Raw genomic sequence first — 6,000 nt, 5'->3', positions numbered from 1 at the left:
TGGTGAATCCGCCTTGGGCTGAACAGGGCATGAGCCAAGATTTCTAAAGGATTGAAAATCTCTCAGCAAGATCTCGAGAAAGAACAAGTGATTACTTGAAGTTAAGTTCATTGGCTTGACATTTATGTTGAAAGAGCTATAGCATATTGCATATACTTCATTTGGTTGTAGCCACTGTGTTGTGTCATCTTTCATTGAACTTCAATTCCAACATCCAAATTTACTGGCAAATGAAGCAAGAAACAAAATAAATAAACAAGAACCATAAATTGAGATAAAGCATAGAACATATCTTCTAGTTAAGGAGAAGAGTAGGTTAGAAACTTATAGAATGATCAGAATAGGTTAGAAACATAAAAATAAGTGGGGGAAAGAGAGCAGTCATAAGTTCAAATTAAAGTAGATTTGAAATATCACATTAAAGTAGATATGATCATATATAACTTGTAGAGTACATCAAATTAAAGTAGATCTAACTATAGATTCTGGCTAAAAAAGAAGTCAGATCAAATCAAGGCAACTCAAGAAACGAGGTGGAACTAATTGCACAGAAGAAGTTTTTAATTGTTCCTTTAACTTAGCAACACGGATCTTCTACTAGTATCAGAAGATGAAAAATTGCATTCACAACAAAAGAACCATCAATCATAAGTGAAAATAATATATCAGCAGCAATTGGACAACAACAGTAGATGAAGTACAAGGGTGAGGCAAAAACCAAGGTCAATCAGGGCCAACCTAACCCAGCCCAGCCCGATCAGGGTCAGTCAGGGCAAGGTAGGGGTGTCAATTCCTAAACCGAACCGGTAAAACCGGCTGGACCGAACCGAACCGAAGCCTTATTGGTTCGGTTCGGTTTCGAGTATTGCAACCCCAAAACCAAACCGAACCGCACCGGAAACCGGATGAACCCGAAACCAAACCGAAACCGGCTCAAAACCCAGACCGAAAACGAAACCAAACCGGTAAGAAACCGAAACACTCCAAAATTCATTAAAAAAAAATCAAAATTTGCATAGTTTTGTATACATTTGTATGGAAAGTCGAATCCAAACTAGACCAAAAACCAAAACCAACCCGGTTACAAAATCGATTTAAGAAACAGAAGACAAACCGAAACCAAACCGCACCGAAACCGAAACCAAACCGAAACCGGAATTTCCTTATTGATTCGGTTTCGGTTTCAACTTTCCCACACCGAAATCGACTCAACCCTGACCGAAACCGAGCCAGACCGACCGATTGACATCCCTAGGGCAAGGTTATGCTAAGCTAGGCCCGAAAAGGTTAGGCCTAAGCTAAGTATAATAGCCCGACCTTAGGGTCGGGTTGGGCTTCGGCTGAGGTAAGAGGACTCAGGGTAGGATAGGGTTGGGTTAGGGTTTTAAAAAACACAGCTCTGTTTTTTCACCCCTACATAAAAGACATAAAACGTTCAAGTAAATATTTATGTTTTCAGCACCTTTTTTTTTTTCTATAAATTCACTGCTTCAGTTACCAAAAAAAAAAAAAATTCATTGCCCTCTCTTAATTACTACTTGTAACACAACCCTTCAAAGAACATCTCTAGACTGAGATTAGACGTCCCAAATGAGAGAAAATTTCATAGTTGTCTTAGACTTCTTGGTTCCTTTTCTTCTGTTAATAGTGGAAGTACGAGGATGAGGCAAAAACCAAGGTCGATCAGGGCTAACCTAGCCCAGCCCGGCCCAATCAGGGTCAATCAAGGCAAGGTTGTGCTTGGCTAAGCCCGACAAGGTTAGGCCTAAGCTAAGTACCATAGCCCAACCTTAGGATCAGGCTGGGCTTCGGTTGAGGTAAGAGGACATAAAAAAAACTTAAAACATTCAAGTAAATATTTATGCTTTCACCACCCTTTCTTTTCTTCTAATAAATTCATTGCCCTCTCATGATTACTACTTGTAACACGATCCGGCAAAGAACAACTCTTGACTGAGATGAAACATCCCGAATAAGAGAAAATTTCATAGTTGTCTTAGCCTTCCCAGTTCCTCTTTTGTTAATAGTGGAAAAACTGTTAGACTAGAAGATCTAATTGTTGTCGTCAAGTGTTTGGTTGTTCCACAAGAAGAGTCTAGTTTATGGGTGTAAGATTACTATGAAATAGTGGCTCGTATCAGTTGGTTAAGCCTCTATTCCTTATTATTATGAGAGAATTTTTATCACCCCTACGTACCCTCTATTTACTCAAACTTTCTTTTCTAATTACCCTCTCGTTGATAATTGAAAAAAAAACTGTCTCATGATTAAGGCCCTCTTTGGTATCATTTTTCTTTTTTATTTTTACCTAATTAACAAAAATCGTTAATGAATACCATTTTTTATCAAAACATAAAAATAGTTTGATAATTACTTGATAAAAATGGTTTTTTGTGAGAAATAGTTTGGTATCTCTGTGTAAAATGGTTTTTTGAAGGAGTGGGTAAAAAGATTCTCTTCACACATCTGCTTTATAACTCTCTTTCTCCACTTTGAACTGAAGAAGAGGGGACAAGAAGCTTGAATTTTTAATTACAAAGAAAATGACTACTTAACCCCCTTCATATTGGGATTTTAAGCACGTGCTCATTAAAGTTCAACGCAAAAATAACTGAAAATCAATTTTGACCAAAACACATAAATGCTTATTGATCTCTTTTTGGTTTTTGTATTTTACCAATTTTTTTTAAATAGAAATAAGCTCCATAAATGATATCAAATGCAGCCAAAACCATTTATGTGAACAAAAATGAAAAAGATAAATGTTACCAAATGTAGCGAAAAACATTTAAGTTAATTGGTTTAACTTATTTGGTTTGTTGACCGAATGGGGAAATAACTACCTTCTTCCACTCTCTAGGAGACAATCCCATTCTGAAATAACTACCTCCTTCCACTCTCTAAAAGACAATCCAACTCTAACTCTACCACATCAAAGAACAATGAAAATACATTGCCTTCTCTCTGTCTAAACCAAGAAATAGCTGCTTTTTTCCACCATCATTGACAGAAAGAACAATCCCAAGTCCATCAACTAGAAGAGCTTCCGCAATGCTGCCAACACCAATGACTAGGTCCTCTATGCTAATTTTAAGAATCATAAAAACCCAAGAGATTTTCCTGGTAATGGTTTAGTCCCAAGAGACTTTCTCGTGTTTGTATTTTAGTCAAACTATAGCATGGACAATGAAATGACTTGTGAATTCCTTGGAGCTACGTTTGGTTGCAAGGGAAAATAAAGGTCCGGCTAGAAGTAAAAATTTGCAAACTTAAAAATATATTTTTTTTGAAATTATTATCCTATGTGATTAAAAAATTACTTAAATTTTTTACCATATTAAGTAATGATATATTTTACACATAATTCTTATTTTACTTTTTAAACTAAAGGAATGTGGATCCAAAGTAAAATGAAATATAATAACTAAATATGAAACAATTAGATTTATTACTAATGATATAGTCACATGGAGTAATAATTATAAAAGTTTCATTTTTAAGTTTGAAAATTTCATTTCCATTCTCTTTAACTCCCTATGCAATTGAACTAAGCCTAGAGAAACATTTAAACAGAAATTGTGTTATTTTTTACAACTAGAAAAGAAAGTGGGCAATAAAACAACAATTGGATTTGCAAATCACTCAAGCTTCCTTGGACATTGAATTAATTGAAGGTAAGCAAAGGGTGACACTTTAGTATTTCCTCAAAAGAAAGTCATGTTACAATTAGTACTACCCTGAACAGAAAGTGAAACCCTTCGAAAATATGATAAAAATACTCTAGCAGAACAATCAATTCAATGAGGAAGAAATCACAGCAGTTGAAAAGAAAACATCTTAAAAATCCGACAATCCTAACACTAAACCTAAAAATAATGCAGAAAAAATTGAAGGGATATTTGAAAGATTACCTTTTGTGTGTGATAGGCTTTAAATCCATGAAAATATAGTTGTGTGTATGTTATACTCATCTTCTTCAATAATTTTGTTCTATCAAAAGAATTAGAGACAGGGAAGTAGGCAGCCATCCCACACACCAAACCCAGTTGATGTATTTAAATGTAAGGTGACAAATGGGTTGATTATCCAGATAGATTGTAATTTAGGCATTTTAAACTATTAGGGAAGACAGCGTAGCAGAATTTTTTCTTGAGAGAATCAGAACAGAAAGTTTGAGTATAAAGAGGGTAATTAGTTTTCTCCGATATCTCAAAGAATACAGCCATAGAACCGCTGCTCCAAAGATCCATAAAATGATACTCAATCGATAAAGCAATCGACAATATATAGGAGATAATAAAATAGGGTGAAAGAAAGGGGAAAAGAAAAAAAAAAAAAAGTATCAATCAAACTTGTGATGGCCTTCAACTTCACAGATGAGATCATGAAAGTTTTGATTGCCTGCCTTATTTACATGATGATCTTACAACTTCTCAATTGGGCTTAGGTTAGCTCATGAAAATTGTGATGGCCTTCCAAAGTTCCAATCCCTCACAGCATTACTCATAGATAAGGAAAAAGAAGAAAAAAACAAACAGAGAGAGAGAGAGATAAAAACCAGAACATCATTAATAAAATCAAATGATCAATAGGGAATCGAATGACTTTTTTTTTTTTTAAGACTTTATCCAATTTCGCACCGCTTATCACTATAGATGGTAGTATTCTTTGATGCAGTGACGTTGAAGCAAGCGAAGCAAGGTGGATTGAGTCGTATCAGAAAACACTCTCCTTAAAGTTTGAAACACGTATTTGGTCCGTCTCCAATTCTTCATCCTTCAATTTCTGTCCAGTTCTCTCCCATGCATGACATGTGTACAATAATCAATCCAACCGTTGTGATTCTCTAGGGTTAAAAAGATCCATTTTAACCCCTAAAATCCTTCTACCCGGATCGAACCCGAACAAAACCCTACCTCGTGACACTTCGAAGGATGGACGAAGGCATCCGGCTCCTCACACCGCCGGAATGCCGACAATGCTCAGGGCGAAGGGGATGAGCTCCGTTTCCAGAATTTGGGTGATCTTTGAACTGGAAAGGTTATAAAGAGCTCTAAGAGAGTCTTGCCTTTCTTAAGGGCCACTCTTGTTATCCACGTTCTAAAGGGTTTTCACCAAGAATGGAATCGCACCAGGGGAACCAATGGTCTCGGACACAGACGAATTCGGAGACTCGTCAAGAGATTCGATGAGCTTAAGCATCTTGTAGCAGATAAAAGGGGGAAAATAAAATCAATATATATTACAGCTACAATTACGGAAGAAAATCTAATCTGCTAAAATGGTAAAAGAACAATGAGCTAACGTATCATTTTCCCGATCTCTTGATTGAGAAGAGTATAGAGCGACAAGATCTGAAAATCTTCGATCGTCTCCACCTTAGTTTCATCGAATCCCATCTCTGACGTTTCAGACGAGTTCGAGAGATCCGGTAACCTCTCCAATCCAGCCTTTCTCCTCGAATCTGTTATCTTCTGCTTCGGCTTCTGAACCGGCGATCCAACACTAACGGCATCTTCATTCCAACGGTGTTGAGGAGCCGGATCCCTCCCGTCTTTCGTTCAAAGTGTCAAGGGGTAGACCGTAGAGGGTTGAGTTAGTTTGGGTTAGAACCGAGAAGAGGGATTTTAAGGGTTAAAATGGGTTTGTATAACCCTAGAGATTCACAGCTGTTGGATTGATTATTGGACACGTCTCTCGCATAAGGAGAAAATTGGACAAGAATTGGGGTAGGGGTGTCAATTCCTAAACCGAACCGGTAAAATCGACCGGACCGAACCGATAACAACACGGACCGAACCGAATCGAAGCCTTATTGGTTCGGTTCGGTTTCGAGTATTGCAACCCCAAAACCAAACCAAACCGAACCGAACCGCACCGAAATCGGATGAACCCGAAACCAAATCAAAACCGGCTCAAAACCCGGACCAAAACCGGTAAGAAACCGAAACACTCCAAAATTCATTAAAAAAATCAAAAATTTCATAGTTTTGTATACAT

The sequence above is a fragment of the Macadamia integrifolia genome, chromosome 13 (assembly GCF_013358625.1).
Source record: "Macadamia integrifolia cultivar HAES 741 chromosome 13, SCU_Mint_v3, whole genome shotgun sequence".
In the NCBI taxonomy this organism is placed as follows: Eukaryota; Viridiplantae; Streptophyta; class Magnoliopsida; order Proteales; family Proteaceae; genus Macadamia; species Macadamia integrifolia.
Note: the sequence above shows the minus strand (reverse complement) of the source record.